This window comes from Sceloporus undulatus, chromosome 5 (genome assembly GCF_019175285.1).
Source record: "Sceloporus undulatus isolate JIND9_A2432 ecotype Alabama chromosome 5, SceUnd_v1.1, whole genome shotgun sequence".
Taxonomy (NCBI): Eukaryota; Metazoa; Chordata; class Lepidosauria; order Squamata; family Phrynosomatidae; genus Sceloporus; species Sceloporus undulatus.
Window position 1 is genome coordinate 10,957,144 of NC_056526.1, and position 23,868 is coordinate 10,981,011.

At 41.5% G+C, this 23,868-nt stretch overlaps 1 protein-coding gene across 1 annotated transcript in view; it reads right to left on the reverse strand.

Moving 5' to 3' along the window:
* The window catches only part of USP6NL (USP6 N-terminal like), a 681,049-nt gene that overhangs the window by 92,703 nt on the left and 564,478 nt on the right, over positions 1-23,868 (reverse strand). The gene's annotated exons all lie outside the window — the stretch shown is intronic.

Consider the following 23,868-nt stretch of genomic DNA (forward strand, 5'->3'; position numbering starts at 1 on the left):
AGGAGACATACAAGTGTTCTCCACAACAGCCTACACTCCCAGCATTCCAAACCCAAAAGAAACAAGAAGATTTTTATGTACTGTTTCACAAACGACAGATGAAGCATATCAAGGGCAGCAGTGTTTGTAGCAGAGAATACAAGCTGGCATTGGTTACAGAGCATTTTAATCAAAATTGTGAAACGTGAATACAGACCAGGATGTTCCTGTTCAAAGCAAGCAATGTTTTTTGAAGCAAACTCAACAAGGAAGAACTTATAGGATTACAGACCCACTTCCTAGCTCTGTTTTAAGTGAAAATATCCAAACATTTCATATTCGACATCACAGCACGATGCTCAAATTCTGCTATTCATTTTTATGGATTGCATCATACTTGCTTTTCAACACTTCTTAAGCATCTGCCTTCTTGAGCTTTAGGCTAAAAGGCATGACAACACAGTAAGAAAAGCTCCATTACAGTATACAGCAACTTCAGTACTAAAAAACAAAGCAAAGAACAACCATAGTTTTAGGTATATAAGAGCACATTGACAATCAAGAAATGTGACCCTGGCATTCAGCAGCACACAAAAGCAGTAGGCAATGACATAATGTGACCACAGTTGTGGGATCTTGAACTTGTCTGCCTCACCAAAAAAAGACTAGCAGTATGCTTTGTGGTTATGTTAGTGGTCCTGAAAATATGAGTTGGATGGTTGGCATCAGCCTCTGGATGTCAATGAAGTGATGGTGTCTAGTATAATATCCACTGCCACATACAACAATTATAGACAGTGTCTTATACTAGTCAAGGACAAACAGTTTGCAGTCACCAAGTCTTATCATTTACCATGAATGGGAATGGGTAAAATATCCCCTAGGTCAATGCTTAACTAAAAGGTTACTCAAGAAAGGTGGTTGTTTTAACATGCACACAGAAAATTACCCAAACGTTTTGGTTACAATCCCCTGTTAACTGCCTTGGGTCACTGACCGGTAAAATTTCTCTACCATTTTTTTCCCAGACCATTTACAAACCATAATTTCTGAGGAGATAACAAAACACCAAGTCTTAAGGATTAAGGACACTCTACCACCCACCCAACCGCCCTTACTCACTTCAGCCTCTGGTCCACCACTTAAATACACTAACAAAGTCAAAACATGAAATGAATTCAGTTTCCTGTCCCAGGATAACCAAGAGCACAGGCCAGCTGACAACAGACCAATAAATTAATTGTATAATTGTATATTTAGCTCCACTGCCTGGGATACATGTGTCTTTATTTCCTGTTTCTATGTTAACACTTGCATATTTAGGAAGTCACTTTTCTACTCCCCTCTACTCCCTATCATAAGATAAACATACTTAAAGGGCTTTGTAAATCCTGCTTCATAAATTCTTCAGATATGGATACAACAAGGATAATGTGATCCCTACCAGTGCACCCTCTTTTATAAATAGAGCTGCTGTTTAAAAATTCCATGGAATGGAAAATTAAGTAGCTGGAATGTACATAACGGTTTCTCAACAAAACAAACCCAAAATGTGTTCACTCATTTAACTTTCTCATTGATTGTATACCCCTTCCCCAATTTTTCTGCCACGGTTTCTTCTCCTGTCACAAGCCCAGCATTCCCCTGATGAGCCTTTTCCCCAACTCAAATACCCCAAGTCTTAACCTGAGAATCTTGTGGAGTCAACACTGCTCTACCTGCGTCCTTATCCTAGCAAATAATCTCGGCTTCAGTTGTATCAGGAGGAAAGACAGGCTAAAACTGCAGTAATCCATTAAATGGAACCCAGTTTCCAATTCTCCTTCTAGCTCAGGCCAAAGAGCAAACCTCCAGCTGGACCTAGATCAGCACAAGCAAATGGGCTGCTGTAAGAAGGAGGGAACGGAGGAATCCACTTCTAACAGGTCCTCCAGGCTCCCTGAAATATTACCCAGATGGTGAAGGGGATTCTAGGGAATGAGAATGGGGACCCCCACAATTCAAATACAGCAATTTTGTGCTAATAAATAGCAGATTCCAGATTCCACAATCAGGAAATGATTTACTGTACAATGTATGTGAGGAAAGTACAGTATAGCCTGCGAGCTGCATGTGGTTCCAAACTTGCTTCTGAGGGACCAACAGCCCTGCTAAAACTGCCCGCCCAAGCTTCTTTTTAAAACATTTTGACCAAAATGTCTCCATTTTCTAAAAAATAATTCTTCTTCTGGGTTTAAAACAGCCCAGAAGTTGCCCAACAGATGCTAAAATTGCCTCCTAAGTACTCAGGGGGGGGCATTTTTGGACAAAAAAATGGGGAAAAGAAAAAAGCAGAAAACAAGGGGGAAATGGGGATGGAACAGGGCACAATGGGGTCTCCAACCTTACATGGAAGGTCGATGTAACCCCCAACTAGGATGGCAATTGCCCATCCTGGATTGTTTTTAAGCAGCTTCCCATAGTGGCTAGCTTCCCTGTAGTTCCTTCCTCTAGTGAGACTTAGAAAAGAAAAACACAGGCTGAAACTCTTCCTGAAACACCTATGGCTCATGACCACTGAACCGACTAGAGTCCCATCACCAAAACTTGCAGGTCCAAGCTTGGAGAAGACAGTTAGGAGGATAAGCCCTTCTGATTTGCACTGCTGTGGTGTAATAGTTAATGGCAGAGGTTGGCAACTGCAGTGAGTCTAAGCGCCAATTTTCTATCCCCAAGACCTTCCAGGGGCTGCTGGGATGTACAGTATAAAATTCAGTCCACTTCCAGTTCTGAAAAGGAGAAGTTGTTTGGGGAAAGGGGAGGGTCCCAAATCTTACTTAAAAGATGAGTTACTATTCCTGGTGATTTCACTCTCTTTTGTGATCAGCAAAAGAACAGTCTTGGAAAGTCTGGAAAGGTTGAGGGCCATAGAAATAGCATGTGGGCCATAATTTGCCTTCTGCTGGTTCGGAGTAGTACTAGGCCAGCAGAAAACCACATTAGTAATGAGATACTGTAACCCAGATTCCCCATTCAGCCCTGAAGCTCACTGGATGTCTATTCACCATGGTCTAACCTACAGTTCAGGGCTGTCGTGAGGATAAAAATATGGACAGAATATATACACCAGCATGAGCAATTTGGAGAAAATGTGATAAAGAAAATAGGGGGGGAAATTATCTCAATCTACAACTGAATCTCTGTTTAAAGTGTCTCCAGTGGCTAAATACACAGATCTGTGTAGTGAAGACTTAGAAGACAATTTAGGAATGCTAAAAACAATAAGCAAGGGTGGAGTAGGTGAAAAGAAGGTGAAACTGTATATAAACAAGGGAAGGTGGTGATTTGGATCTGCCCACAGGGAAGAAGGCGCTGCTCGCTTCCAAGCAAAATCAAATTTTCCAACAGCAGCAAGTTGACAGGTCTGAGATTCCCTGGGAGATTCTGCATATTAGATTGTTGCTAGAGATACACAATCGCTGGAACTATTTAATAATGTTATTATAGCAATATGTCAAAGCCTTCACAGTATATTGCCATCAGTGGCTTCCAAGCTTGCATGAAAAAAAGAACAGCTCACATAAACAATCGATTTCTAAGAGTGGGTATAAACGTTGTGGCCCCACAAAGATGGGATCAGGGATTTTCAGGTTCCAATGGAAGAACAGTATCACAGTGTTGAAGTAGACAGACAGCTAGAGAGGCTGTAGGACTTCTCATGCACCTTTTCCTTTGGATGCTGCACTCCTGGACGACAAGACAAAGTAACACCATGTTTAACTGACTATGTGAGAACCTACCGTAATGCTATGGCTATGTCACAACAGGATTTTTCAAATTATTTTCCTATTTCTCTCGCAACAACCTTCACACCTGCATGTATACCATTAATATGACAAACATTTCAGGCACAGTCAAGAGTACTAAATACTTTGAGGAAATCTACTCTGCAAAATCTCAGTAGACATTTCAAGAGGTCATTCTGAAAACAGTTCAAACCTATTCAAATACATTAACTCTGCCATCTATACAGTAAGAATGCTACCATATTTGAGCCCCATATCTATGGGTTTTAGTTTTTGACCTGCTATCTAAAATTCTCTTAGGCTTGAACTGACCTTGCTGGGATGTTTTGATAAAGAACTGTTAGAATGCAGGTTTAGATATAACCATGTGGAAACTGGAACAAAAATTACCAAGAAACCAGAATTTTGTTTTATTAAATGCTCCACATTTGTACAGAACATCATGAAAAACCCATTTGCTCATAAAAATGGGGAAAGAGGGAGGGAGAGGGGGACTCCAACAGCATCTTTAAAATCAACTGCATAAACTTTCATGGATTTCAATCCACTTCTTCAAATGCACTGATGAAGTACAAGATTATAGCCACATGTAATATTGCAGATAAATATTACAGATTAAGAATGCTGTGCATCTGAAGAAGTGGATTAAACTCCATGAAAGCTCATAATAAAATGTGCTGGCCTTTAAAAGGCTGCTGGGTCCCTTTCTCTTCCCTCCCCTCTCCTTTATTTTCTTTCTTCTTTTTTATGCTGAAATATACAAATATTCCTATCACTTTCAGAACTGCCTACATGGTCAGAATTCTTAAAATGCAAACCTTAATATGGCAACACGTCCAATCCACTAAGATATCAGAACATCTGCCAACATATAATATATGTAGTGTGTACCTGCTATGATGCTTCCATAGGGTGGAAATATCATCATATTAACTTCTTGATCTAGAGTAGCAGGCCACTTTCCTAACAAGCCAAGGGTCCTGTCAGAGTTGCTAAAGTTTGTGGCATGGATCCCTTCTTGCACTTCCAGAAAATATCCCAGATGCTACAGAGGCTTCAAACAGAAAGGCAAACAGCCTCATGTGGTTCCTGGACTACACTCAAACAATAACAAAGGACAAAACAAAAACTTGACCAGGGTGTGATACTGAATTTGCCAGTGTCTCTGGACCAGTTTGGCCTGTGCCACAGCCTCTTAACCTACTCTTCAGTACTACAGGGATTAGGTCATTGGTTACACCATTTCACTCTTGTAAAATGGGTGTAGCCTCAGTTTGCCCATTCAGGAGTTCACTCTTTCCTGCCAAACATGTACATGAATGACTTGCCCTTTACGAAGTAATCAAGTATCGTTTCCTCATTTTTTCTTTGCAAACAGAGAAGAATATCTCAACCATCTCTATAGATGGTCAGCTTATAAAACTCACCAACACATTTTAAACATGTCTATGTGGCCTGCTTTATGTTTCTTTTTCATTTTTATACAAGTATTTTTGCTACGTGGAGAACAACTAGGGTTAGGTTTACAGTGTGTGTGTGTGTGTGTGTGTGTATTAGATTATTCCATTTGCAAGATCTGAAAAGTCTTGCAAGACCTCCTCTGTGGCAGCCTCTGTTCTAAGGAACCCTCTGTTTTAAGGAATCCTTACTTTAAATGTAAATAAATTTAAATACACCGCACTCTTCCCATCCGTGGGGGTTTTCTCCAGGGGAAAAGAATCTGAGAAGAAAATGTGCATGGTCAAGAGCCCCATAACAGTCAATGGGCAGCAAAGTGTGCACGGCTGCATCAATGTGGCTTTGTGCATGTGCCTCCACTAACAATGGGCCAGGACAATCCACAGATGTCTGAGTCTGTGGATGGCTACCCTCCCGATCTGGCAGTCCGATTGTAAATAGAGCTCTCTTTACAAAGTCAGCATCTGCAATGCAGAAATAATCCAGTTTGATGCCACTTCAACTGCCATGGCTGAATACTATGGAATTATGGGAATTGTAGTTTGTTGTGACACCAGAGCACTCTGACAAAGAAGGCTAAATCTCTCACAAAAGTACAACTCCCAGAATTCCATAGCATTAAGTCATGGCAGTTAAAGTGGTGTCAAACTAGAATATTTCTGCGGGGCCAATGGGGCAGGTATTAGGACCAATTCTGGCTCTCTTTTGGTGCCGAAGTCAAATCAACTGTTTTATAAGTACACTTTATCACAAAGTCCTATAGAACAAAATCATGTCAACTCCAAGAAACACATCAAGGCCTTCTGAGCACTCAGTTTTTGGATCCTTGACTTAGGCTAAAGTGTTTAAGGATGAGACAGTGGCAAAAAATCAATTTGTACAAGTGTGGAAATCATGAGCAAAGAAGCCATGGGAAGACACTGGAAGAACATGTCTTTTACTACTTAATTTCCACTCAATTCATATGAATGCTTATGAGTGAAACAGATTGTACATGCACTGAAGAATCAGTGACCAACTCTTATAGAACATGGCCAGTTGGCCACATAGCCTGAAAACCCCACAAAAAACTATGTGACCTTTTTTCCTTGTCAACATAGTTCCTCACATACATCTTAATGTTCTCAGTGGACAGTATGTAGAGAGATCTTGTAGAACTTTTGAGACTAACTGAAATAAAGAAGTTGGCAGCAGGAGTGCATCTGGTGCCATCTGGCCATGGAGGGAGAGATGCAGGCCCAGCTGCATTGGGCCTGACCTGAACTAAGAAGAAGAGCCAACTCCCTCCAGTCCATCTGCCTTGGTCCAGGCCTCAGAGGGAAAGAAGAACTACTGGACCTGATCCCCTTCCCCACCACCATTCCCTTCTCATTTTGTGTCATGTCTTTTGAGATTGCAAGCTTGAGGGCAGGTAACCATCTAATTAAAAATAATAATAATTGTAAGCCGCTCTGAAAGCCTTTACGGTTGAAAGGCGCAGTATAAATACCGTAAATAAATAAATAAATAAAATGAGCTTTTATAGACTTCAGTCTACTTCCTTAGATTCATTTAGTGAGGAAGTAGACTCAAGTCTACGAAAGCTCATGATGCTAACTTCTTTATTTCAGTTAGTCTCAAAGGTGGTACAAGATCTCTCTACATACTAATTCTACAGACAAACATGGCTATATCTTTGAATTCTCAGCGAACAGTAAGCACTGCTTAGAAAATCTACTCTTTTAGATCGGCTGTGCTGGCTGTAGCATTTTGGGAGTTATAATTTTAAGGGGGAAAGAACTCTTCCAAATTCTGATGGGGCATAAAAGCAGTGAGGTCATAGTACACCCCAAATATTACAATCAGATGAGTCTTTCTTTTTCACTGACCTGTTTCCATAATTCAAATGGTGTTGGAAAATGGTTACAGCCAGCCAACAGAACTCAGGACTCTGAACAAATCTGGTAGATCTACATGATTACTACATGACTACTTGGGTGAAAGAATAAAGGGCATGCTTATCAAATCTGCAGATACTATCAAATTAGGAGGAGTAGCTAATACCCCAGAGGACAGGATCAAAATTCAAAATGACCTTAACAGATTAGCAAGTTGGGCCAAAACTAACAAAATGAAATTCAACACAGAGAAATGTCAGGTACTGAGACAAAAAAAAAAAAAAAAAGGAAATGCATAGATATTGATTGTAAGCCTGAGGGCAGGGAACCGTCTAATTAAAAAGATTGTATGTACAGCGCTGTGTACATTTACAGCGCTTTATAAATAAAGGTTAATAATAATAATAATAATATAGGATGGGGGACACTTGGCTTAACAAGACTACATGTGAAAGCAATCTAGGACTCCAAGTAGACCACAAATTGAATACAAGTCAACAGTGCGATCCAGCAGCTAAAAAGGCCAATGCAATTCTAGGCTGCATTAATAGAAGTATAGCATCCAGATCAAGGGAAGTAATAGTGCCACTCAATTCTGCTTTGGTCAGGCCTCACCTGGAATACTGTGTCCAGTTCTGGGCACCATAATTCAAAAAGGATGCTGGCACGCTGGAGCATGTCCAGAGGAGATGACCAAAATGGTGAAGGGGTGTGAAACCATGCCCTATGAAGAGAGACTTAGGAAGCTAGGTATATTCAGCCTGAAGAAGAGATGGTTAAGAGGTGATACGATAGACCTGTACTGTATAAGTATTTGAAGGGGTGTCACATTGAGGATGGAGCAAACTTGTTTTCTGCTGCTCCAGAGAACAGAATGCAGAACAAGGGATGCAAGCTACAGGAAAAGAGATTCTACCTAAACTTTAGGAGGAACTTCCTGACAGTAAGAGCTATTCAACTGGGGGTGGGGGGGCAGACTCCCTCAGAGTGTGCTGGAGTCTCCTTCTTTGGAGGTTTAAACAGAGACTGGATGGCCATCTGTCAGGGGTGCTTTGATTGTAAGCTCCTGCATGGCAGGGGGTTGGACTGGATGGTCCTTGTGGTCTCTTCCAACTCTATGATTCTATGATTACCTAGACTGAAGACTATGTTCAAAGGAGGGACATATGCAGAATGACATGTTGCATGTTTTGAAAGCTGTGACTATTCCATCAAGTTGCATTTTCAGCGGGGAGAAGAAGGGAGCTAAAGTTTGCCATCAGCTGTTAGGATTTGACCAACACTGCACCTTAAACAAGGGAATTACATTCAGTCAAGGATGGATTCAAATGTTGGGGAGGGGAGTGCAGAATACATAGCACATGAAGCTCCCTTATACTTTGAAGGTAGAGGGAGTCAAGAAGTACATTGTCACCTGCACAGAACTTTCTCAGGATCCAGTTATACACCATTTTGAGCAATCCAAAGTCTTGCTCTTGCTGGTTACACCCTGCTAGAATCTCTCCACTCTTCAGCTGAACAGTCCAATTGAGAAGCTACCAAATATGTAACTGTTTGGCCTGCAGAGCTTACCACCTTCTTGATGTTAACTGTTGACTCCAACTGCAGTAGACTAAATGCTCAAAAGAGATATTTAACGATATGTGCAAAAGCACACACGTATGCACGTTATATCCTTGGTGTGTCATCTATTTAGCATGCGGAAACACTGCTGCAGAGGTCGTCAGTTAAGTACCAAGTCATATTTTGCTTTCATACACAAAAGGAGGGGAAAATATCAATACATTCACTTTTTCGCCTGTTATGGGGGTCTTCCATTTGTGAGTTGCTTAGCGAGTGGTCCGTAAACATTTTACTAGCCATACTAGCATTATTACTTATAACTCGCCATATAAAAGCAGTTCCTGTACTTTAGACAAAAATACAGTTCTCTGAAGATATCTTACACACATCTGTTCAGCGTACTGACAGAATTAATTGCAAGTAATAAAAATGGCAGACAATTGGGAGTTAAAGGTTTAAAATTTGTAGTCATGTTCATGCTGTGAATAACAAACCATTATTCAAGATCAGAAGTTGGTTTTGATCACAATTCCAATTGCCACTTCTATTTGCCTGAACAGGGTTTTAATTCCTATAATTATACATTAATATTTAAATATTTTAATGTCTTTACAAGAACTTCAAAATCTGGGAAATTAAGGCAATGAGGTCCTGTTTCAATTTACAACCCCCTATGCACCAATAGGCTTTTGTTGGTCCTATTAACTCATCTCTTGACTTTTTTGTTCCAATATGTCTAAAAAAAGTTTAAAAGATTTTCAAATCAAATTAAATTGGGCAACAGTATAGATAAGCAAAGTATCTGTATTGAAAAGAAGAAAATTTGGTTCATAAATCAATTTCTCTTAAACTCTTTTAACACATACACAGACACTCTGGCTTCTTGTTATTGGCATATGCATAAGTAAAATTTATACATAATCTTTTTTTTTTTAGTCATTTTGGAGGTTGGTATTCTCTTCTACCTTCCACAACAACCAAAGCTCCTCTTTATTTAGTCATGACAGCACTCCTTCTACAGCCATGCTGATACTAGTGGAGAGCATGGGCAGATACTTTGCTTATCTTTACTATTTGTAGTCTCATCTGGCTATGTGCCTGTAGCCAGAGACTGAATTATTACGTCATTCACTAAAACCTCCAGAACACCTTGACAGGTTTCAGCAGATAATCTAATCGTTCTGTGTCTAGCTATGAAGACATCGCCAGAAGCTTTTCTGATCTTTCCCCTGCTCTCCAACAGCCATACAAAGGCAGTTGAATAATGATTACAGGGAATGGTGAAATCACAGTTGTAGTGGAGATCCATACAGAACAATTGTGGTATACTGTGTCGTACAGAATCTCATCCACAACATTAGTAGGAGATAGCCATGCTAGTCTATTTCAGCAAAAGAAAGAAAGCTGGGGGGGGGTATGTACAGCATCTTTAGAACTAGATATATTTCAGCATAAGCTTTTAGAGATTTCACTCCACTTCATCAGATGCTAACTTCTGAAGAAGTAGACAGGAGTCCACAAAAGCTTATTCTTAAATATATGAACTAGTCTCAAAGGTGCTACTAGATCCCTCCTTCCTTGCTTCTTCTTACACTTTTGTAGTGATAAAGATGTCCCCTTTGGCAGGATTGTCTAGTCATGTCTGACTGTAGGCATGTTACTAATTTAGTGAATGCTGAGTTCACAGCCTTCTTCACCCCTGATTTTCCCAGATTACCAATAACCACAACTCAATGATACATTTCAAAGTGTGTAACAGTTACCACTAACATGGTTAGTTTTAATGCAGAGACTAAAAACTGTTGTCAAGCCCTTTTCAATGTTCTTATGAAACATTAGCTAAGGGCAGCACTTTCTGTAGTTATGCCAATCACACATAATTCTAGTACAGTGCTCCCGCACCATACGCGGGCGTGCCATACGCGGCCTTGAGCATACGCGCTCAAGCCGCGGGGCGCGTGCAGGGCAGAAGGGGCGGCGCGTCCCATTCAATTGAAAGGGCGCGCGCACCCATTGCGCCCCACGCGCTCCCGCGCCGCCGCGCCACCACGCACGAGCCCCATTGTTTCCAATGGGGCTCGAGCATAGGCAGAATTCGCCTTACGCGGAGGGATACGGAACGGATCCCCTGCGTAAGGCGAGGACGGACTGTATACTCCATTGTATACTAGAAAAGCGGACTTCTACATCACCCCAATACGTGCAGCACCCAGTGACTTTTGTGAGCATGTACTTGGCATATAACATATAAACTTTTCATTAAACACAAAGCAGAGTAAACTTGTGCACCCTATCCTAGAAACTCCAACCAGATCAACAGCACCTAGGCTTCCTATGGGCACAAATGAAAATCTGTTTCTACAGGATTAATGTTGAATATAAAGAAAACCAAAGTTATGACTACAGAAGAGATACATAATACAATAAGGAAATTGATAGCGTTAAAGAATTCCTATATTTAGGATCAAATATTGACTGGAATGGTGACTGCAGTCAAGAAATAAGAAGATTCAGAATGGGAAGAGCAGTTATGAAAGAACTAGAAAAGCTCCTGAAGAGCAAAGACAGACAACTGAGCACAAACATTAGAATCATCCAAGCCATTGTATTCCCCATCACCATGTATGGATACGAGAGCTAGACAGTAAAGGAAACAGACAGAAGGAAAATCAACTCATTTGAGATATGGTGCTGGAGAAGAGTGCTTAGGATACCGTGGACAGCCAAAAAGACAAACAGATGGGACTTGGAACTGATCAAGCCAGGTATCTCTTTAGAAGCCAAGATTATTAAATTGAGGCTGATGTACTTTGGCCATATAATGAGAAGGCATGGATCACTGGAAATGACAATAATGCTAGAAAAGGTTGACAGTAGAAGAAAGAGAAGAAGACACTTGGCAGACTCAATCAGCAGGGACATAGGCATGGACTTGCAGGAACTAAGTAGAGAAGTGGAAGATAGGAGCTCTTGGAGATGTCCCTTCCACGCAGTCACCATAAGTCAAAACCAACTCAAAAGCAGATAACAACAGCAACAAAAACTTTCTTCTCACACTTGTAAAATGTTATGTTGCTCATTACAATAGTTCCCTGCTTATTCTACAGGTTAGGGACTGCAGAATTGTGAAAAAGAAGAAATTGTCAAAATGTGAAACCCATATGACTGTTTATCATAAGCACACTATGACACCATGAAAAACTTCTACAGTACGTAGACTGAATGAAAATATAGTGCCGAGATGCAAATCAAGAAGTGTGTGGTCGCAAAAACATTGGGCAAAGTTTCATTCTTTTATTCAGTTTCTGTGCTGTACACCACAGAAATTGTTTGTGGTATGGGCCAGACAGTTGAACAGTGCCCATTGCCTCCATGACATGAGAAGAAAGGACATGTACCTTTTAAGCTACAATTTTAGATTTCAGCTCTATGGCATACCATGGATATCCAGATTCCATCCCTGGCACCTCCAGTTTTAAAAAGCAGCATACAAGTGATAATGAGACCTTTTCTAACTCAGACCCAAGGGAACCAATGCCAATCAAAACAGACAGCTCTGAACTGGGTGGACAATTAGCCTGACAGCGAATAAAACAGCTTTCTATGTTCCCAGAGGAAATAAGCAGCTTAGACTTTTACCAGACCTCAGGATATTGAATGCTGATATGCCAAAACAGCATGATGAAAGAAGAAAATATCCCATATATTGATTTCTCTGAAAAATGAAAAAAAAGGCTTGCTTCATATAGATAAATCAATAAAGGATTTGATTCAGCCTATTTTTGATTAAATGTGGGAATGCATCTGAGGGAAAAGGATCGAACTTTTCATTATGTGTGCAAGAAAATAGAATGCACACAGCATTTTCAATACTATGTTTTATTATGCCTTGAGACATCTCAAATAAGTATTCTAATTTTTTAAAGGTGAATAGTAATTTGTAATTTTTAGCAGGAGCTGCTGGCAATGAATTAGATCTAGCACCGTCCTGGCAGAATCTCTGACACTTAGGTAGAATGAAGGCTGCCCATTTTTAAGAGATTCCCCCACTCTACCCCCAACTTCAGCCTCCTACATTGCAATTAATGATATTAGAGGAGATCTTAGGATGGATTGGGAGTCCAAGGCTGCAGCAGAAAAGAGGAGATTCCTGAGTATGTGTTATTCTGCTCCACTTTAGGGAACCAAGCCTACAAAACTAACACTGATGGCATTATCTCCCTCCAAGTCAACATCTACCATTCTGCCAAGGTCCCAGGTAAAGCAAATGCAAACATCCACACTGCCAAGGATCAAATAAACAAGTAGTGCGTGACATTTAGACAGAGGTAATTAGAATAGAAAGCCTATGGGGGGGGAAATGGATTCAAGAGGGACAATGTCTTAATGTCAGAATGACTTTAAACCAGATAAGGAACGTGTTTGGAATATATTATGAGAAACTAATATCTTGTAACATGATTTTGTCAATCACTGTTCTAGTTTCAAAACTAGGATGTTACCACTGGAATATTTTTACAACCCTACCTTATCCTATTTGCTACTATGAGTAATTTCTGGCACTGTTGTTGTTGTTGTTGTTGTTGTTGTTGTTGTGTGCCTTCAAGTCATTTCCAACTTATGGTGACACTAAGGAGAAGCTGTCATGGAGTTTTCTAGGGCTCACAGTGTGACTCGCCCAAGATCACCCAGTAGGTTTTTATGGCTGAGCAGGGTCTCTAGGGCTGTAGTCCAACACTCAAACCTCTACACTACATTGGCTCTCAATTTCTGTCTTTCTGGTGCTTTACAAGATGCCAAGAACCAGCACTGTTCTAAACACTTCCATGATGGTCTGCTGAAGGTAATTCTCACTGAGATGCTGTTTACAAACTAATAGGGTAAGGCTGATGGGTAAGGCTGCAGATGGTTTTTGCTTCAAATTTTCCTGTCTTTTACCAACAGTAAGGCCTGCTTATACGTTAAGTCAAGTGTTCTATAAAAGCACAATACAATATGAATATTCCAAGACAGCTTCCAGAAACAACCTGCCTTGCTGAGAGAAGCACCATCAGGCACACTTAGCTCAAGCAACATCATTTGTATTTCAAGCATCCAATGTCTTCTTGCCACTGTCCCATGACACCTATATTTCTGAAAGGCAAAGCAGATTGTAGCAAGTTGTTCTCCACTGACACAAACCAGAGGTTGCTAGCTGGTGACCTGACTGTCATCTCCAAGTCTGATAGTGCATTCATTTGGCCCCAGGGTTCCAGGGTACAACAGTATATGTCACAGCCTTTTCCATATAATTGTTAAATTTGAATATCTATTTTGAAAGGGGAGAAGTCTGTGTTGCCTCTCTGTAAAAGAGAAGAGATAGACATAAATCATATATTTTAAAACAGCAATAATTAGATAACTTGAAGCAAGCAATGTCATCCTCATGGATATTGAAACGTATGGCTGGAAGTATGGGGGCTTGGTTCAATAGAAAAAGCTAGTGTAAAGGCGAGAGCTAGCATGGTATAGTGGTCTGTATACTGGACTACGACTGTGGAGACCAGAGCTGAAATCCATGTTCAGTCACACTTTCTCAGCCTCAAAGTAAAGTATGGCAAACTCTCTCTGCACACATCTTGCCAAGAAACCTCTGTGATAGCGTCACCTTAGGATTACCTATAAGTTGCAAACAACTTGAAGATACACCATCACCACCACCACCTCAGCAGCTATAGGGCAAAGCCACTTAATTGGGATTTGCTTGCAAATTGGTCACCATACTTTTTAGGCTGAATGCAGGCTCAGGTGTCTGGCTTCCTACAGCAAGCAGTTACTCCTATTGAGTTGATTTTGAACCTTATTTTTCTTTGTTCATTCATCACCAGCTGGAATTAGTGTTGCTGACTTTTGTATGTTTTTAAAAATCATTTCTGATCAGATCATATTTCCATTCTAAACAATATTAAAACAGCTCACATTTTTTTCTCCTGCTGGCACTCCTGATCTCACTTCAACATCATCCTTCTACATCTTTGTCTAACACTACTTACAGCCCTTTTCAGACATTAGAGCACTGTAAAGTGTTATATTGCCTTGTCCAATTTTTCCTGCTGTTTTCATGCTTTTGATCTGTTTTTGCTGCAATTATATTTTACTATTTTATTGCTTTAGGTTGTAGCATGTCTCCTATATCATGGCTCCTATACAGCAAGAGGTATTTTAAATTCAAATTTAATAAATTAAATTAAATTAGTTTAAAGAATAAATTGAAGATATGCAAGGTGAGGAAGCAGCACTGTAGTAGCAGGCTCCTTCACTGACCATCAAATGTACCTACTGGGGAACCTGGAGATGTGTTTTAATATTACTGAGACATCACAAGGCAGGACCTAATAGGGATGAGCGCTTTTGGACTGAACCCTGCCTCCTGTTCTGTGGGAGTGGTTATCCTCAAGATCATAGAACACCTTTCAAAATATTCAGAAAGGTTGGTTCTGGCCACTTATTCATGTATTTGAAAACACAGGACCAAACCTTTCTCCTGTACTGCTCCCATGATGGGCAATGTACTCCCCTCAAAGCTACACTCCATTCCCACTCTCATTGCTTCTACGGAGGTTTTGAAGACATTTCTCTTCAAAGAAGTCTTTTGAATTGCTATTTTAAGTGAAAAGGGAGAAAATCAGATGTATCATGAGCAAAAGAAACAACCAAGAGGAATAGTTATGGAACAGACTTTGGACCATGGTTCCTTATGTCATAATAACTATGTTGTAATATTAAAGCACCAGAGGATCATTTCTCCACAATACACTAACAAGACTCTCATTCTAGAAAAGCTTAACAAGGGCATATAACAGGGGGAAAGGATTCTTCAGACTCTCTTTGCAAACACTGACCTCATCACAACCAACCACACATTTCCCTTAACTATGAAACCCTTATTAGAGCTAGCATTATTATAGGGCTTGGTGCATACACAAACCTTTATCCTTATGTAATCAAAATGGCATCACTCATGCAGAAAAAGGAGCGCTTTGGAGAACTAGTAGGTTAAATTAAATACTCATCATAAAGGCAACACCCTACACATACACACAATACCCAATTGTGTGACTGAACATGCTTTGTGGACAAGGAATTCCAAGGGAGGGGAAAACAATGGAGGGCTCTGAAAGAGGGCATGGCTGACTTATTCTCTGGATAGGGACACTTAATGCTGCAACATTTTGTTGTAGTCCTCACTTGTTCTGCATTCGTAGTTTACCCCAAATACTTGATAACAACATCCCTGTGCACTTGCCCCGAGGCTCCTTATTCTAATGTTAAATGATAAACCAAGCAGGTACAGGCTTGTATTTCTGAAACCCATGATCTGAAAACAATCACAGAACATTTCAACAGGGCGGACTCTCAGGAAGGAGTGCAAAGGAAAACACAATCAGGAATTTGGTTGTGAAAGATAGGGCTAGGGTGAGGTACCAAGAAGATCAACAGAGAACTGAAATCCCTCCCTGTACTGGGATCAATCTTGCACATCTTTCCAGGTTTTTGGTTGAATTTACGTATTATCCTTTCAATTCAAGGGTAGGTAATCCTGAAGACTGTAGGTGGTATTAGCTGGGCACTCAGTGGCTAAATGAACATGAATGAATACAAACACACACACACACTACACACCATCATCACAATCTTGATACAAACTGCTTGAAACAAGACTGTTTATTCTTGAACTCTTCCCAGCAATCTTGCAGGGAAAGGAGTGTAGGAAGTCCCTCACACATGGACACACACACAGCTTCTTTCCTAGCAAAATCACACTCTGGCCTGCCCACCCAATACCTCAGTAGTAAGCACCCAAGAGCACAACCTTACAGACTTTCCTTGCACTTCCCTTTCCCTTTCCCAGCCCTCTCTCTGTTTTGTCTGGAAATGTCTGTGTAAAAGACTGTGCATATCTGATTCTACAGGAAAACCAGGCAAATCAAAATGATTTTCCATATAGATCCTGTGTGGTTTAAATATGAGAAGTCATCACTCTGGCAGAAATGTGCTGCGTGCTGCAAGAAATCTACTGAGACTACTTTCTCCTTTTGTAAGCATGACATCTTCTATGTGATTAAACACCATGGTATATCCACTCTCATCTTCATCTTTCCTTTGGAAAGATGTTTCATAATTCCATCTTGCTCTCTGCATTATTTAATGTGAAACTATTGGGAGGGGAGGGAGATAATCCAGATGTTTTGGATGAAGTGTCACAGTGTGCAAGTGACACTCAACTCTCTACTGTCATTTCGACTTGTCCACAAATCTTCTAAAGGCACAAGGTCTGAGCAATATGTTTCAGTAATAACTTTTAAAAATTCAAAACATGAGGTAGGGAACCCTTCAGGGCCACAAAAATATCTTTGAGGGCTGTCCTCATCCTTCCTATGAATGATGCTGGTGTACAATGTTGTTGTTGTTGCGTGTCTTCAAGCCATGGCAGTCCTAAGATGAACCTATCACAGGGCTTTCTTGAAAAGTTTTGCTCAAAAAAGATTTGGTTGTGCCTTTCTCTAAGGGTAAAAAAATGCTACTTGCTCATAGTGGGCTGTAGTACGTATATTTCAGGGCATAAAGACCCTAAAAGCACCAGATCTAGTCTGATCTTGAACGCTAAGCAGCATCAGCCCTGGTTAGCACTTGGATGGGAGACCGCCAACCAATACCAGGTGTTGTAGGTAGGGTTGCCATAACCCAGCTGCAACCGGGAATTTCCCAATTTTGGCGGCCCCGGGCCCCTCCCTTCACGGGTGCCGCCAAAAACTGGGACCCCCCCCCCCCGTTGCAGCCGGGTTGCTGCGGTCGGCAGGGCCTCGCTGCCCTCCTCCTCCTCCTCGGGGAGGCAGGGAGGAAGAGGAGGACAGAGCCAGCGAGGCCTGCCTGGGGTGCTGGAGGCGGCGCCTCCCCGCGCGCCACCCTCTTCTTCCTCCGCCCCCTCTCCCCCAGGCCGCGCGGCCGCGTGGAAGAGGCAAAAGTGCATGGAGGCAGCGCCTCCTGTGCGCGGAGAAGGGGAGAGGAGGCAGGGAAAGGTGGCGCGAGCGAGCAGGGAGGCGGGGAGGGTGGCGCGCCCGCGCGCAGGAGGCACTGCCTCCGTCTACCTTCGCCTCCCCGCGCAGGCGCGCCACTCTCCTCCACCTCCTGTTCCCCAGGCCGCGCGGCCGCGTGGAAGAGGCGAAGGTGGACGGAGGCAGCGCCTCCTGCGCGCGCGCCACCTTCCCCCACCTCCCCGCGCGGCCACGCCACCCATCTCCTTCTCCTCCTCCTCCTCTGCCCCCTCCGTGCGGCGAATGAAGGAGGGGGAGGAGGAGGAAAAGGAGGAGGGGGAGATGGTGAGTTAGTGGCCAGAAGCCTCAAGGTGTTTTTTTTTTGGGGGGGGGTGCTTTTAATGCTAACAAGTCTCCCTTGTTTTGACAGTGATAGTGTGGTGATGATGATGAAGATGAAGATGATATGAGTCAGCTTGAGAGGCATGCATGCACTGCTTCAGAAGCCGAGAGAGTGTGACTTTCCAAAGTGCCTTTTCTGTGTGTTTTTGGTTCTGAAGCATGGTCAATGTAAATTGCTGTGATTTTTACAAACTCATGCACAGTGAAGAAAAACCAAAGTCCCTTGACACACACTTCTGAGAAGTACACTTGGTGCAAGAACTGTGAAACCACCTTGACATGTTCAATATGCATAGCCATGTTAAACCATGCTAAGTGTTAAACCCAAGGGGTTTGACTATGGAATAAGCCTCTGAAATATGCAAGAGGCCACGTTAAGTAAAGCCATGTGAAATGCACAAATGTGCTGTTGTGCATGTTTTGGAATGGGAGGAGGGGTGTTTGGCCAGAAAGGGAAGTACATTTCTGCCATCTGTGTAGAAATAATGTCCAAATGTCCTCCATTTTGATCATGCCTAAGAAACAGGCATATATATTAACATTTTTTTAAAAAATCATCAATTTTTTTCCGCGTGTCCTCCATTTAAAAAACCGTGTCCTACATTTGTCCTACATTTGTCCTGGTTTGGAGGTCCAGACTTATGGCAACCTTAATTGTAGGCTACATTTCAGAGGAAGGTACTTGCAAAACCACCCCAGTATTCTTGTCTAAGAAAACCCTATTAAATTCTTGGGGCTATCGTTAATCAAGACTTGACGGCATGTAGGCACACAAAGACAAAAAGACACAGGAACAGCTTATCTGATCTAACTGTCACTGCTGGATTGATGCTGCTTCTTCTAATTTTACTGTCCTTCTTGTTGAACTGTTTTATGGTTTTAATTACCAATTATACTTTGGATTTATATGTCTGAAACAACCTTGAAAGAGTTTAACCATATAACAATTATTTCAAACTAACATTCCATGATATGTTTGTTTTGTCTGACTTCACCATACTAAAAGTGAGGGGTAATTGATGCCCCGCACTTTTAGGAGAGGTAAGGACTCAAAGATGCACCCAATTTCCCTCAGCTTCTGCCAGCATAGCCATTGATCAGGGAAATTAACATCTGGAGACTTATAGGTATTCCATTAAGTCCTAAATCAGGATGGGTCAAGTGTGGCTCCTCACATGTTAGCAGACTGCAAGTTCTCACATTATTCAGGATTGACTGTTGTGGCTAGGGCTGGTAGGGAATGCAATCCAAATATGTATGGCTGCACTTTGGCCACCACTCTACTATTTGTTGTTGTTGTGTGTCTTCAAGTCGCTTCTGATTCATGGTGACCCTAAGGTGAAACTATCATGGGGTTTTCTTGGCAAGGTTTGTTCAGAGGACGTTTGCCATTGCAATCCCATGAGACTGAGGGCATGTAACTTGCCCAAGGTCACCCAGTGGGTTTCATGGCAGAGCTGGCAATCAAACCCTGGTCTCCAGAGTCCTAGTCCAACACTCAAACCAGTACACCACAGTTTGTACTGTTCTGTTTCAGGATACAAATGTGGAGTGTTGCTAAATATTTTAATTTTGGCCTGTCCTCTTGGCCAGGCACCCTCTCCCTTTATATAACAAACCAGGACACATCAAGGTAGCAGTTGTGCTGATCCCTTCTCTTGGGAATTTTTTTTATTGTACAGAGGCCTCCGAAAAGAAGTTGTAGAATCATCTGAATGTATGTAAAGTTCATGACTCCTTTATCAATGTTCATGCAATGTGCAAGCTCCACAAATGCTGCTGTTTCTACATAATGAGATGTTAAATTTGTCACAAAAGCTATTCTGTGCACCCTCTCTGCTTGATTTTTAAAATATCCAGCAAGCACATGTCAACAAAACTTTACACTAAAGGTGATATGGTTGCTGTAATATTTTCCACAATTAAAAAAAACCTGTTGCTGGAACTGGTAAGGACACTGTAAACATTTTCCGCTTCCCCCTTTAAGAGGATGAGGTTAATATTAGCCTGTGTGTTAAAACCAATTAGCCTGTGTGCTAATACTAAATCTATTTTCTTCCAAACTGTTTACTGTAAACCAGCCTAATGCCAGAAATGTGTCAGCATAAGAAAGTTTTAAGAGCCCAGCCCACATTTTCATGCACCATTCTTTGTGCAACCTCCATGCACACAAAAGAACATTTGTTGCATTACTAGAGCTTGGCTCTCAGACACAAAACACCCTTGGTACTTATTTGCCTGCATAACCTGAAACAACAACAACAGAGAAAGCTGCAAGATTTATTTAAAATGATGTATTTAGCCTTCCAAGTGCAACAAAAAGATCAAAACTAAAATTAGAAAAGTAAATACATGAACAAATGGTTAGCCAAACATTTTAAGTTTTTTGGCTGCAATGCATCCTTTCAGACATAATAGAGGACACTGGATACTCTTCCCCAATTATAAGCATTTAAAGGCTTTCAATACTCAGAAAGTGCACATTTATAATTCATGTATGTATTTTTACACCTGCTTTCTTCAAAGACTTGCAACAGACAAGTATGTTTTGCAAGTCAAAACATGTTTAACTCATACAAATGAAAATATATCCAGGGAGAGCTGGGTTGGCCATATAGCAAAGAACAATAATATTAAAAAGTCCATAAAACAGCTACACTTTTATTGTTTTTATTGTTGTTGTGCACCTCCAAGTCATTTTTTACTTATGGAGACCCTAAGGCAAACCTATCATAGGGTTTTCTTGGCAAGTTTCTTCAAAGGGGGTTTGCCATTGCCATCCTCTGAGGCTGAGAGAATATAACATGCCCAGTGGGTTTCCGTGGCAGAGCCAGAATTCAAACCTTGGTCTCCAGAGTTGTTGTCTAGCATTCAAACCACTACACTATGCTGGCTCTCTAGACCTTTATTAGGCCAACCAAAATCCACAAAATACATGGTGCAAGCTTTCAAACTCCACTGGCTTCTTCATCAGGCAAAGGTGGCAAAAATCATACAGGAGAAATTAAAATATGACAGTGATAGAGTCACAGGCCTACGTTTTGTCAAGATGTTGTTGCTGTTCTCAATTAAAATGGTATAGATGGATATCTATGCAGACAGAAACCATTCCTTCTGGCTATGTGGGCTCTGGGAGACATGGGCTCCATACAGACTGCCAAAATAAAGCTGGTTCGGGTCACTTTGGAGTTATGCTGTTTAAATGATGCATGCGTCCTAAGAGTCCGGAAGCTGCGCCAAAGCTGCATGCCAGTCCTTAGGACTGGATCGTGGCTTTGGTGCGGCTTCCGGACTCTTAGAATGAATGCATCTTTTAAACAGCATACCTCCAAAGTGACCCAAAGCAGCTTTATTTTGGCCTGTCTGTATGGGGCCAAAGAGTCTTAAAAGAAATTTGATACCAGCCACAGATGCAGGCGAAATGTCAGGGTTAAATTCTTCCAGAACACAGCCACATAGCCCAAAAGCCCCACAAAAAAACTATGGATGCCAGCCGTGAAACAAATTCACAATAAATTTAAACTCCATTAGCAACAGAAAAAGAAATGCTTCCTTTGAGATCCAGGCTGCCTCTGCCCTTTGCCAAGTTACCCACCCCCTTATTAGTCAGAGAACATTGAATTTTTCAAGTCACCTATGCTATTGCATTTAGAAAACTTTTATTGCTAGCTCCAATAGGCCTGCCTGGAAGAAGACAAGCCCTCCCTTCATCCACCATCTTGAGGGAGAGAGAGGCAGGCTAGCTCCAACAGGCCTGCCTGGAAGATGATTAACCATCCATTAAAAAGCCAAGCCCTCCCTCCAGTCCATCTGCCTTGGTCCAGGCCTCGGAGGTAGAGAAGAACTGCTGGACCTCATCTCCTTCCCCACCACCACTTCCTTCTCCTTTTGTGTCCTGTCTTTTTAGATTGTAAGCCTGAGGGCAGGGAACCGTCTAATTAAAAAGATTGTATGTACAGTGCTGTGTAAATTTACAGCGCTTTATAAATAAAGGTTAATAATAATAATAATAATAATAATAATAATAATAAATAAGGTGCTGTTAATGAATGAAATGTATAAGGGGGTGCACATGCTATAAAATCCTCCTACATAAAAACATACCAGAATGTATGCAGGGGGTGTCAGTGCTTGAAATACCTCCAAGTAAACATATTCTGCAGTTCTCCATCTTTTAAATCAAAGAACAGCAAGGTCAGGATTCTATTGGGGCACTATGCCAAGGTTTGACAATTCCTTGTGCTAGAGGTTTAACTTTCTAGGTGCTCAAGTAGAGAGGAGCTGGAGGCAATAGGAGGGGATGACTGCCAACTCCATGGCATTTTCTTTGAATGGCTTCCAGTGGGGAAGTCCACTGAACCAAGGCAGGAAAAGAGGCTTGTGCAATCACCTGTTCCATAGTGTAAGTGACTGTCCAAGCTACTGCATCTATACTGCCTTATCTCTGCTAAACCAGATGAGCATTTGGGGAACATTTGGCATGAAGCCGCAATTTCCTTCTCCACCTATTATTGCTGGCCATTTCTTCTTTTACTTACTGACATTGGCAGCAACCAATATAACTATGCCAGAGGATCCGCAAAGACTCTCCTTGCTCCCAAGCATCTCCCAAATCAAGCTCAAAAGAGGGCAGAGGCCCTGCATCCCAAGAAGGATGAGCAGTCCTCTCTCTGAGGTCTCATTGAGAGACCTCCTTATTGCTTCCAACAATCATTCAAAAGTTTATCACAACATCATGAACAGAGGGAGAGCAAGCCTGGCATCTAATTTTTAGCCACCTGTCCACACCCAAGCTTTGCTGCTTCTATTAAAACTTTCCAGTTTGATGTATAGAGTATATGATGCAGTGGCTTGAGTGTTGGGCTACAACTTTGGAGACCATGTTCGAATCCCTGCTCAGCCACAGAAACCCTCTGGGTAACCTTGGGCAAGTCATGTTGCCTCCGCCTTAGAGGAAGGCAAAGGCAACCCCCTATGAACAAATCTTGCCAAGCAAACGCCATGAGGTTCACCTGAGGGTGACCATGAGTCAAAAACAACTTAAAGATGCACACAACAACAACAACATGCAACCAACAAAAGAACTGCATGTCCCATCCTATTTAGGCAACTACTGTGAATGCCTTGCTCTTTGCAAAGCAATCTTCTACTTGTCTGTTGTTGTTACTGTTGTTCTATGCTTTCAAGACCACCACTTTGAGTAGCACTGCTTTATTGTGTGAAGAAGAATATTTGACCAGGCAGAATTTAAGACCAAATGAATTTGTTCTTTCTTAGTTTCTTGACACTGAAGTACTGAATGAATACAAAAGATTCTCTTTCTAACAGCTATGTAGAATTTATTTGTACAGAGACAAAATAGCTGCCTAACTTACACTCTTCACAGGACTGCTCTTTTCTAGCTAATATAAGTCTGGCCCTGGTTTGTAGCTTTTCTGGGAAAGGCAGGACAGCAACAGACTCAGCTTGTGAAAAGGAACCTTTGTCTCTTTCAAGTGGTGTCCTTACCAGCAGAATAGAACCTCTGTAGCTGGTGAGAAAAATATCTTCCTCTCTGAATGCCATGTTTTAATTTTGCTATAGATCAAGCTGTTAAACAATCGAGACCACTGTCCTCAAACAGTCCAGCGAACAGTCTTAGCCATTTTCAGAAGATGGGGTCACCTGCAAATGATAGAGCTACTCAAGATGAAAATAATGTAGAGAACCAGCCTATTGCTAATCCACATGCTCAATGGGGTGAAACTTATACATGCCTTGTGTTCATAGTATATATCAAAACCATCAACA